The sequence below is a fragment of the Anser brachyrhynchus genome, assembly GCF_964034855.1.
Source record: "Anser brachyrhynchus genome assembly, chromosome: 4".
NCBI classification, from domain to species: Eukaryota; Metazoa; Chordata; class Aves; order Anseriformes; family Anatidae; genus Anser; species Anser brachyrhynchus.
In genome coordinates this window covers 33691010-33703958 of record NC_137698.1, presented here as the reverse complement: position 1 = coordinate 33703958, position 12949 = coordinate 33691010, and the positions used below count along the sequence as shown (strand labels likewise).

The 12949-nt window shown below is 40.2% G+C and overlaps 1 long non-coding RNA gene across 1 annotated transcript in view; it reads right to left on the bottom strand.

Annotated features, from left to right (window-relative positions):
- LOC308194064 overlaps positions 1–6128 on the bottom strand; it is a 30866-nt gene extending 24738 nt beyond the window's left edge. Inside the window, exons 1-2 of the long non-coding RNA XR_013950222.1 lie at positions 5746–6128; positions 1556–1596 (exon numbers count right to left, since the gene is read on the bottom strand). This is a non-coding gene — a long non-coding RNA (uncharacterized lncRNA). The remainder of the gene's footprint in view (positions 1–1555; positions 1597–5745) is intronic.
- Between the last annotated feature and the right edge of the window lie 6821 nt (positions 6129–12949).

Below are 12949 nucleotides of genomic sequence, written 5' to 3'. Positions count from 1 at the left end.
AGTCCCAGCTTTTTCAGCCTCTTCTTATAGGAGAGATGCTCCAGTCCCTTGATCATTTCGGTGGCCCTAAGCTGGACTCTCTCCAGCATGTCCAAGTCTCTCTTTTACTGAGGGCCCCAGAACTGGACGTTACTGGAGGTGCAGCCTCACCAGTGCTGAGCAGAGGCAAAGGATCACCTCTTGACCTACAGGCCATACTTTGCCTAATGCAGCCAAGAACACAGTTACCCCTCTTAGTGGCCAGGGTATGCTGCTGACTCATGTTCAGCTTGGTGTCCAGCAAAACCCCAGGTCCTTTTCTGCCAAGCTGCTTTCCGGCTGGGTGACCCCATCATGTGCATCATGGGGGTTGTTCTTCCCCAGGTGCAGAACTTTGCACTTCTTGTTGAACTACCTAATGAGATTCTTGTCAGCCCACCTCTCCAGCCTGTCAGTGTCCCTCTGGATGGCAGCGTGGCACTCTGGTGAATCAGACACTGCCCCCAGTTTTGTGTCATCTGGAAATTTACTGAGGGTGCACTCTACTCCATTATCCAGGCAAATCCTTCCAAAGTTGAGCCTTCTTATTTCACCTCTTTTTCTCTCCTGTGCTTTTCCACTCAATATTGAATTAGTATTCAAAACCTTACTAAATGTTAGCCTCCATGTGCCAAGACAGTAAATTAAAATCTGGGGGATAATGTTTTGTCTCATAATTTTTATTTTTAAGGCTGATGCTGACAGGGTATGGGATTAGAAGGGTGAAAAAACAGGGATACATGGTCAGCCTAAACATATGTTATGCATTGTATCACATTGTCTTGGAACATCTTTAAACTCTCCTTTTTTTTTTTTCTTTTTTTTTTCTTTTTTTTTTTTAAGTAGACTGTAAGTGAAATTATCACCAGCACCCCTTGCAAAACTATGGAGGGAGAAGTTTATATACCCCGCACCCCTGATATTTGTTTATTTTGTTCCTTTTTTCATTTGAGCTAGCTGAAGTGTTACAACCTATTTTTCCTCTGTAACAATTTGTGAGAGAGTAGTTGAAAAGCAAGAAATTGTTTTTTTGCAGATTTTCCAGCTCATGTTACTATTTACTCAGTTATCATCTTCCTACTGACAGCCTACTGGCAATGTTCCTTTCCCCAGGTGCCCTTACAAGCCAGGGCTCTTCCCTTGATGCTCTTTTTAGCATATCTGATACCTCATACAAGCCTCTCAAGGTATTATCTGTGTTTTCTAATTGTACATGTGACTTAATCTGGAATAATGATACTGAAATTGCATTTCGTGTGTAACTGGTACCATGAAGTGAAACACATTATGGTCTAGTGAGAAAACTTCAGTTAAAAGAACTCTGACAGACTTTGTCTTGATAACTTTAAAATCAAATCTGTGGTCTTATGTCCTGACAGTAAATGTCAGTTTTGTTTATGTATTAATTCTGGCAAATGGTAAGTCTAAGCACATATATATTTATGTATATACACATATATATATAAAAGAAGTTCCTAAAGAAATATCATGTCATTACAGCATGATCAAAAACATAGTATTTGAGAGTGTCATGTACCTGAATACTGGAACAATATGATGAACCCCATCAGTTCGTACCTTAAAAAAATCGCAAGATTAAATCGTACCAGATGGCATGAGAAGTATTTGTCATATCCATAGCTATGCGATAAAAAAAAAAAAGACGACATAGTAGTAGTTTGTTTAACTACAGTATTGAATTCCTGATACGTTCAAGTAATAGTAGAAATAATGCTATGGGGGCATAGAATCAAAAATGGGAAGAATGTCACAGGGACCAAAGGTGACTTTATCATCGTTGCTCACCAAAGAGGTATGAACAGGTTCTTTGTGGTGTGGAAGCTAAACAGAGAGTGGAATAGAGGAAGCAGTTATATAAGAGTATTTAGAAGTGCACTCTCAGTTTCCAGAGATAAAATTAGAAGTGCCAGACAGTTCAAATTTTACCTCGGTTGTCAACTTTCTATGAGGACCACATTTCAGAGGGTCATTTTAATCAAAATGAAAGACAGATCCTATTAGGGCAGCTTTGCTGGCAAATAATTAAGATGAATTACTGGCATACACTTGTCCCAGATGCCTTGTTGATGTCGGTTTGTAGGAGGCACGGGAGGGGTTACGGTATATGCTCTGCTCTTTAAAAGCAATTTACAATTGAAGTTAGCCATTATAACTATCTGAAAAGAGCTTAATCCTACAGCTGTCACGAGAAATTATTTTCACAGATTCCTGATGTTTCTACATTAAAACAGTTTATATGTAAAAGTTAATAGGATCTAGAAGTGAAGAGCAGCATTTCATTATGTGGAACAATCAACTATTTTTGCCAGAGCAGCCACATTTTCTTCATTTGGAACTGACAGTAGCATAAAAAAATAGAACTTCGGAGTTGGCTCCATTGATAGTTTTTATAATACTTACCAAAAATAGGTCTGAGTGTGATTATATTTTTGGACAACAGCTAGCAGAACTTCAGTCTTGCCTACATAATGTGTAGATTTTGATGGTTAATGACCATGCGTACTGTTTCGCTCCCCCAGCCATCCAATTCAAATTTATGTTGACTTTTTTTTTTTTCTCTGAAGGCAGTGAATATTGTATTGTAATTAACTGTGGAAGCTGGGATATTTGGCAGGTATTAGATGACAAGTTTGTCACTTTCAGATATGATCAGCATGCTGCCACGCCTGAGTAAAGACCTCATTGCATCTCCATTTAAGAACAAAAAAAAAAGGTCATCTGCATTGTGGTGGTGCTGGTGTCTTAACCACTTCATTTTTTCACCAAGCAGATACCTTCAGACTTATTCAGTAGATTAGCTCTCTATTGGTACAAGAAGTCTCTTCTTGAGAGGAAGACCTCAGATTATCTTTTTTTTTTTTTCTCTTTCCACTGAAAAAAATACAGAAGAAGAGCAAATATTTCATTCAGGACCCAAGAACACAATGGTTTTCTTCCATTTTAAAATTGGCCATGTTAAACTTTTCCTCTCTATGATGTGGGGAAAACAAAAGATCTGTAAAATCCAAACACAATTGCTATGAGTACTGGTAGAATAAGATTTATTATTATTTTATTTTTTTTAATATGACGCAGTAGAGTTTCTAGGAGTATGTGAAGGCAAGAAGTTCCGTGTGGGGATGTATGCTGTACGGTGTCATAATCTTTATCTTGTGTTTTGCGTCTGCAGGTGTGTTTTTCAGTGGTATCCCAAGGTTTGTCTGTTAACTTGTTGGAAATATTGCTGCATCCCTTGGTAGTAATGCTGGATGATTCTTGCTCTTTGCCTTCAAAGCAGGGAGTGAAGGCAGGCTGTGAGAGCACAGCTCCCAAAGAAACTGCGATGCTGCCTGGGCTGGAAGCAGGGGGCTCAGGGCTCACCACGGTTATTAGTAGTTCTGTGGAGATGCGTCTGCAGATCAGGGATCAAGGGAAACATTTGACAGATAGGACCCTCCCTTGGAGGATCTTTCCTCCTTTCATCTGGTATATGCCTTATTTCCCTCCTAAATAGAAATAAATAAATAAATCAAATAACAAACGGAAAGTAGTCTGTCAGGAACTGCTCAGTTGTTTCTGATAACTCCAACACTATGCTAATCATAACTCTGGCACAGTCTTCCTCCATCTGTGTGGAAGAAAAGAGAATGGGAGGGGGCGGTGGTGGCGGCGGCGATGCTAACGTTAGTGCTACAGCGTTCACCATAAGCAAAATTCCATTGAAATACCATAGCACGTTGTTGATGTGATGAATTGGTACCCTCAGAGGTGCAGCGTAGTTAGTCGTCCTGAGGGAAGGAATGAACGAATGACGGGTGGTATTTACCTTGTCATGCCTCACTGGTGTACCTGAGCTCCTCCAGCCCTCTTATTGCTGTGCTACCTGTATATCTGATAGATTCGTTCCTAGCATAATTTTTCCCTACAGGGGGGCAAACTTTTGTCTTCCCCAGAGATGCACCGGGGACCATGCTTCATACAGACGCTTTTAACTTGTGTTTTGTTGCCTGTTTCCATCACAGTTGGGGCTCCTATTTTTTGTTGCTGCTTTGATGATCACCCTTGGAGAAATTGAAGTCCAACAGCAGATAGGAAAAAGCAGCACAAAGGGTAATAAATTCGGTTACATTGTCTTGTTTCATGGTAAACAGAACTTGACTGTTTTATGCCCCTTGTTCACGGAGGCTGAGTAGAGGACCTTTCTTATGTTGTGGGGAAAGGAAAGTACACCTTGGACAAAGGGAATCGTGGGGGAAGCATTCAGCGTGGTGAGAGAGTGATGCTTATACTGTGGTTAGGATGGAACAGAACACAAAGACCAAACATTTGATGATGTGAAAGGCTATGTATGAAGTGCTGTTACTGTCACGATGATGACTGAATGCATGTTGAAATTACCTTCACAGGAATAGCAACAGATGGTCTCTGTATCTTCCCCTCCTACTCATCCAGAGCTCTCAAGGCTGCATTCCTAATCAACCAAAAGCAGGCATCCCACACCCGTGCCGAGAGGAATAACCTGAGCGTGCAAATTCTGCTTTGAATTAAACGTTACAGGCATGTGCCCTATACTGTCAGGTAATAAGGAATGGAAAATCAAACGACTAATTCAGTTATAATTCCGTCCGTCTACCCTAATGCCCCGTTACTGGGATTCCAATACCACAAACCAAATTCTCATTAAGCACTAATGATGATGATCATAGTTCTTAACTCTTTATAGCATGTTGTTGTCAACAATTGCATACAGCCATAAGTTGGGATCTTTATTTATTAAAAATACGTTCCCTTTTATGGGCGCCAGTTACTTGAGTGTGGAGTGAAAGTAAATGAGGCTGTAGCAGGCACTGCAGCTATAGTTACTCCTTCTCCCATTATTGCAAGTTATTATAAGCTTGTATGATTGAAACTGCTCTAGATAAACACGCAATAATATTTTCTCTGTCACCATGATCACTGACTGAGATAAGGTCTTGATGTTCTATTTTCGTTCGGGATGGAGAAAAACAAGGAGGGGAAAACTGGGGGGGAAAGGGCTCCATGTCGTGCAATGAGATGCAAGGGGGAAAAAAAAACTTCCCCGCCGAAAGCGGGCCCACACGTACGTCAACGATGACACGCAGCGCTGAGAGGATTTAGTGTTAAAGGGACGCCTGCTAATTTTATTTGCAACGGAGCCGAGAAAGCATGCCCGCTCAAGATCCTTGTTGTATCATTTTGAAATCAAGGCCATCTTTTTCTCGGTGGTAAACGTGCAATGTTTTTAAAGGCCAGACTTAGCATAAAAATCTATCGGTTGCTATGGCGACCACTTACCACACAGGACTGCACTCTGTGTTCGACTCTGTGATTTTCTCTATTCAAAGGTTCGGCATTGTCAAAAACCAAATTAGTTTTCCAGTTGTTTATCGCAAAGTTCATTATGGAAAAGGTAATAAATAACAAGGTATTTTAGTCGTGTGTGGATAGGTGCCACCCGTGAATTAACTGGGGCACTATTCCTGAAATTTGCGATTTTAAAATAATTATAGCAAAATTGGCTATTGTTAGGAAATAAAACAGATTTTGATCGTTCTGTGTATATGAATATGAAGCAAAGCAGGTAGTTGCAAGTCTGATCCCAACAAAATTACATGGTAATAAGGCTTTTCACACCTACACAGCACTTAGTAACAAAGCTCTGAAAAGGAAAGAAAGATTAAGCCCTGCTAGAGTAAAACTTTGTACCTGAGGTGCATTGCTTCTTCCTTTATGAAAGGAAAGGTGGGTTCAGGACCCGGCGCTCACTGCATTATTCATGCTGGCTTTTGCACCTCACACGCTTAGGGCTGAGCGCTGCGAGGGGGTTGTTATTAGCAGAAGCACAAACCGAACTGGGTGCAGCAGTTCAGTGGAAACCTGTTCAGCTGCTCCTCCCGAAGTGTTTGCCTAATTACAGCAAACACTTGCTGCCAAGCTGCGAGTGCACCCACCCCACGGTGAACCCATCCAGGGAGGCAGCGCACAGCTTCTCCCCTGGAGTTCGTTTGAAGCCGAGGCTAGTCAACACCTCCCAAGATCTGGGTGAGAGTGACAATTTATAGAAGTGTCTAGGGAAGCCTTTTACATCACCTAAGGGTATTTCAAAGACAAATTGGTGTCAGCAAGTTCTTCCTCACTTTTTTTTTTCTTTAATAACATTTTAGTCTAATTTCCAATTACTTGAGGAATGTGAGAGTACCTCACCTTCAGCACTTAAGATTTGCTCTTGTCACCTCCTTGGTGCATGCTGGGTTCTAGCGAGCCAAATTTTGAGCTGCTGGAGGTGGTGCAGCTTCCATGGCTTTGGAGAAATTGTGCTGCTGCTTCCAGTGTGGTCTCACCCCCACTATAGGTCAGCGACAGGACACTAACAGAGCACAGGGAGAGTGCCTCTGCTTAGCTCGGGGGTTTTGTGTGCAGTTTGTGTGTTAAGCCATTCATTTGGGTTTGACGTAATGGGTAGTTTTTCTGTAAAGGAGTTTTTTTTTTAGTGTTTTTGTTAATCCTGCTAGATAAAGGAAAGGTTGTTGGAGACATGGGGGTTTGTGGCGGTCATTTTTAGAAATTCTGGGTCTGTGGGTAATGCAGTAAAGTTTGCTTATTTGCAAATCTAATTTGTTGCCAAACATTTGTGTGCATATGTTATTTAGAAGATTTCACTTTCATAGCCAAATCACTCTTCTACTCAATACCAACTCTATAATGTCAAGCCCTGATAATTAACATGTTGCAAACATGCAATTAAGACAAATCAGATTAAAACATAAGAAAAATGAAAGCATAATTTAATTCCAGCTATTGTCAGTCTCTTCAAGAATTATTATGCAGTTGGCCTCCTCCTGTGCAGCTCTGTTTTAGCAGTGTGTGCACTGTTTCGCACTGCATGCAAAGTAACTAAAAAAGAAACAAGACTTTAAAAAGGAATGCTCCAGTTTAAACAAGCCAGTGGGGGCTGCTTAGGCAAAACTAACTGGTGACATTGTGTTTATAGTAATAGACAATGGTAGCTGACTCCAAACGCTGCAGAAAAAGCATGCTTGATAAGCCTACACTGAAAAGCGTCCTATTATTATTAATAATAGAATACTTCTCCCCCTTAGAATAAGCTTTTCATTTTTCTTTGTAGTCAGGTTTTTGCCCGAGCTCTCCTGTTAACATCTTGCCTGTGTTTTTCTTTGGTTCCCTCTGGCTCCTCCAGACAACTCAGTAGGGATCTGCTTTTCCTTCTGTGTTCTGCCAGAGTTCATTAGGGTGCCATAGACTGTTAATAAAGCAGAATTTTCTGTCTACCGTATAGAATGGAATAATATTGTCTTTAATCAAAAGTAAATGTACTAGGAAGCTATACCTATCTGCTTCAGCTCTCCCCCTCTACATCTAAAGCAATGTGACAAGGGACAGAGTCCTATGTAAGACATTGTTTCCAGAACTATGTTTTCAAGTGAATGAAACGTTCCTCAAGAGCACCATATGTACAGCATGAAAGAAGTAACCCCTCTGCTCACAGAAGAGGGAGAGGCCATTCAAGAATCCCATACAAAATTACTAACCTCCTAACATGACCAGAATCAAATAGAAAGCGTAATAGATTTTTTTTCCATTTATATCTGGCATGCTATCAAAACTTTTACGGGAATATTTGCAGAGAGTAATCTGTTTCATGCCCATTCTCTGAAGTTCTTAATCTCTCTGCTTAAATTGAGAGATATCTTTGAACCAAGCCTGCACTTTTTTCAATACCACTAACTGTGTTCTCGGAGCTGCTTGATTCTGTAGAGCATCAGTGATGCAACAACGCAGTGACAGAAATCTCAGAATGGAAGGGTGATCTTTTCATTACTGTTAAAAGTGAAAATCAGTGCACAGTTCAATTTGGTAGTTTCATTTGGCTTTTACTGCATCCATACTTTGTACGCCTTACTGAAGTTGAACATTTTTCCCTGCGAAAATCCTAAGTAAGGATTTCATGATTTCTCATCTTGTTTGCAGTGCAGTGCATTCTACTTAAAATAATTCCTCATCATCATCTGGAAAAGAGGTAATGAACAGAGTGATACCATTGTTAGCCTGGAATCTACCTGTGTCCAGTGCTTAATTTAGTGCAGTACTCGGGCCTGGAATTTGCACTGGATTCTGTTTGAAATAGATATTAGCAACAAAGTTACTCTTCATGGTCAGGGGAGCAGTGTATGCATCAAAAATGAAGTTATGTGTTGTTTTTTTTCAGCTAAAAACTAGACCACCCCAAATCACATTCTTTGTTTAAAGTTCACTAATTTGAATGGGTTTAAGTCAGGGCAGATGCTATGTGCATGGGCATAAGGTATCTGTGGAAAGTAGTCCTCTAGTGATGACCTAAAATGCGGTCAGAAAGAATGAGTCCGTAAAGCTTTGTTCTGTTATTACGGACCTCACTGCTACTTTCTTATATGAGAAATTGCAGTGATAGAGAAGAAGAGGTTGAGAAATGGGAGTTGGAAATTTAATGACAAGAAAAAATCCTCAAAGATTTATTTGATGGAAAAGTAATATACCAGTCCAAGTAGTTGAACTGTCCAGCCCACGCTCAAAATGACAAATAAAAGAAACTATTCTTCAGTCCTCTACTAAATACTCAATTTATGTGAACCAGTTGATCTTTTCTCTTCTAATTTTTCTAATTGTTTGATATTTTGAAAGTAAACTGGTCTATCAGTGCAAAATAGTTACATTTTTGAGTCTGTAAATGCATTAATACTTGCTAAACTGTTTGTCTAATAATTTTCAAATGTAGCTTTGGACAGTTACATTATTATTAGACAGTACCATGTTCTGATATGACAATCATACCTCAATCTACTTGTCATGGTTGGTTAGTAAGGCAGTAGTAGTATCCTTGAGACTCTATAGTCAGCCTTGTATCTATCTTTGTGCTGCTATGCAAATATTTCAATTACATGATGTTTTCAATAAAAAACTGCATATGGGCATGTTTATTTGACCCAACATTGAGCAAGCAAAGCCCTGGCATTGCTTATATAGTGCATTATCTACCTAGAAAAGATGAATGAAAGAAAATGTACACGTAACACAATTACCCTAAGCCGCCACAGGAAAATCCTTACTGGTTAACTGGTTTCCTGCATGGGGTTCTTCTTTCTTAACGGGAGGGGTGCTGTTTCCCTTTCTCAGCCCCTTGTGCTGACCTTGTGCCCATTGCATATGGAAGAAGGCAGTGTTTGTAGTCAGCTTCTTAAGGACTATGCCTACGTTTTTTAGAATACAAACTTAGGTGGGGACTTCGCTAACTGAGTAACAACATGCACAATCTTGGGGTGTTCTCCTGTCTGTGGTGTTTCTGAATATCCTTACCGTCAGGACCTTCCTGTCTCTAGTTATCACAAACAATGTTTATTCTCATTACTACCCAAAGGTTGTATGGAAATTGCTGGCTGATGCTCTTCTGTGAGCAACCTGGATTGTGTGGGACTTCTACCCAAGGTGGTATTAATAGTGGAATAATGGTAAACATTAACAAATTAGTGAGAAGGAGTGGTGTTAAGGAGAGAGATTGAAATAACCAATTAATTCTCTGAGACTCATGCAAGATTTTTGCTATTTTGGATCTGAATTTATATGCAGGCAACCCTTGGGAACTGCAATTCAGGCATCAAATATCAGTGGCATTTAGGATTAGTCTGTAGAGCAGGTAGGAAAAGAGCCAAAGCCACATGGCAGTGAGAGAGGATGGGAGTGGAACTGATAAAAGCATGCGAGTGGCCAGCTCTAATTTATTAAAAACACAAGCCTGATTGTATGTATTTGCAATGCCTCTTGCAATATGCAGTGCTTTCTGTGTAGTCACTCTTTTGCTGCCATTTTTCCTTCCATCATTTGGGATTTGCTTGAGGAATTCTTTCCCCAACCTACCGACCAGTAGTGAGTTCTGGGATACAGAAGTCTCTGTGCTTTAAAACAAATGTTACAGCAAAACTCATAATGTAAGTTTAAAAAAATAAAGCAGGCAGGGAGGTAACCTCATTTGGAGAGTGAGTGGGATTCTGTCTTTTCTAATTTAAAGTGGGAAATGCTTTTCATACACTCTGCTCCCACAATAATGTTAAATTATATCTTCATACACACACACGTACACACACACACAATAGTTTTCATCCCAAACTTCCTGGGCAAGGAAGTCTTTTGAAATGCCTTAGGAACCATATAAGCTGTATATGCAAAATTATCCCAATGTCTAGTGACCTCTATTCCTATGCTAATTTAATTTATGGAATATTAAGGTGTTCCATAAATTAAAAATGCTAATTTAACTTATGGAACATCAAAGTCAAAACAGAAGTAATTTTTTTTTTGTTTTGGAGAGCAATGGGGATGCCAAGGTAGGGATCCACTGTGTTGTGTTTTTCTAGTTTCAAGATGCAGTGGTTTCTAGATAGACACTTACTAATTTTTCAATAGTCGGTCTGACTTAATAAAGAGAAAAAACAAATGTATGTAATCAAAACAATTCATTTAAAGTAAAAACAGAAGTTAAAGTTTATCAAGGGCACTCAAAAGGGACATGGCAAATTTACCAGCTCCTGTGAGCTGTAATTACTGAAATCGTTTTGCTTCACTTCAAGAGAAATTGTTTATCATTGATCTGAATTTATACGGTCTCTGACCTCACAACACCGGAAGACTGAAGAAGGATTTAGCTAGATTTACTCTTAGCACCACGGGCACCTAAAGTACAGGAGAAGGAAGTACTGGATGTACATTAAAATGTGTATATTAAAATTCACATAAATTTACATTAAACCCGTGGCTAATCAGGAAAGTGACTATGCTGTAACCAGCTGGTATTCAGCTGCAGCCTGCTGAGCTTCGTGTGGTGGACCCTCTAACACAAAGGTGTACATGTGCCGATCAGGTCCCAGAGCACTGTAAAGTACAGGCACGTGTTCTCTCTCCAAGGCAGAAGATTTTTTCATTTGCGTGTCTTGGATCCTTTTTTCTGTCAAATGACAGTACTTACTGTAGTTGTTATCAGATCTCTAAGCAACTCACTGATGAGAATAATTTTCCCTAACTGAGAAATGAGTAGGCTTGTAAGCTCTGTTTTGTGCCATGACACATTGAAAAATCATTTGGATTTGAAATAACTGATGAATATGATATAATAAATACAAAGATGAATTATTTCAGGTAGATGTGTCGCTATTGTTGACAACATCTATTACCTTCTTTGTGCCAGTACATTTGTAAGTTGAATACTGCATGACCTTGAAAGTTGCAGGCTAAAGAGTACTGCTGGCTGTAGTAGAGAAGAGCTGACACTAGCAAGCACTGGTTGGCACCAAAGTGAACAGGATTTAATTGCCTGAAATGCTTTTCAGTGATTTTTTTTTTTTTCTTGACTGAAAAGACAGATTCTAGGTGATAGGTGCTGTCCTCTCCCTACTTCTGCTGCCCTTCTTTAGTTTGGGGGAAGTTATCTGTCTATTGAAGTGCTTGCCACTTTCCAGAAACTGCACACTGAATAATTCCTCGGTTGTGGCAGAGCCAGCTGATTTGTAATGCTGTCTCTTCATACTCATTTCAAGTGACTGTTAAAACAGAGCCCTGCACCCCTACGTCTCGACCATATTCCTTCAGCAGTATTTAACAAATGCATTCCCCAGAAACCACCGTTCACTTCACTGGAGAATTGCTGCTCTGGTGCAGACGTGGAAGTCAGTCCTGTGCCACAGAAATAACTGGGATACTGGCGTTCACTTCAGCAAAGACTGTTTATAACTGACAATATCGCACTGGCCACAGCCCAGAGCTCTACTAGCCATCTCTGCTGGCAAAGTTGTCATCGCTTCTTTCCACGACAAAGAGCAGCACAGAGCGAGGCTCTGCATATGGCCATGCATATGTACATGGTGTTGCACTTGTCTCCACTTAAAAATGAGTACGAGGGTGGAGGAACATTTTTCCACACACCTGTAAATGTAAATCCTCCCACTGGTACTATTGCTCTCTTAGAAACTGTATCTAAACTACCGTGCCAGAAAACCTCAATCAATTTATACAAATGAAACCCAGCAAATCCTCTACTAACCTGTACTGTGTATGCCTAAAAGAAGACTAAATGATTTCACTGTGTGAGGAGACGCAATCATACAACTAGATTTTAAATAGCAGCAGCTCTAGCTCTAGAAGGAGCCGGTAAGAGTAACTGTGATCAATGTACTGCTCTATAAAAAGGAGCGTTTGAGTTATGAGAAACTGCATGTGCCACTGCAGGTACAAGTTGTAGCCCCAGCCGTTCTGTTTGCAGTCCAGAGCACGTGTTTGGAGGTAGGTTCTGTATCTGCAAAGGAGTAACCACTCTGTGTGAAAGCTGATGGGGCTGGGGAAGGGGAAAGCAAGCTCACTATGCGACAAGAAAGATTTAGCCTCTGCAGAAATGCTGGATTCTACTAGACAGTGTAATCAATGAAAGGATTTAGGAGAAAGAACCTATGGAGCTTTTTAAAGCACAAAAAAGGACATTTATCTGCATTATGTCCCTTGCTGCAGTTCACATTTTCAGCTGGCTCAGTGTCAATAGCAGCTTATGATTCTGTTAGCTTTACGCAGGGAGAAATCATACCTAGATGACAGATGTTACTTGGGGCTTTTTCTTTGTCTTTTTTTGCATGCACTTAGTCAGCAGTGTATTAGCAGGTTATTCTCCTACGGTACGGAAAGATGCAAGGCAAATGTTACACAGGTAGTTGATAAGTAGGTATATTGTCAATTTGCAAACAGTGCTGAGTAGTTGAGCTAAACTACTTATGGCATCAAATTGAGGTGAGCAAATGCATGGCATGAGCTCAGTGAAACAAAAAATTGCCTGATGTTAATGACTGAGGTACAGTGGGATATGTCAGTCTGCTAACTC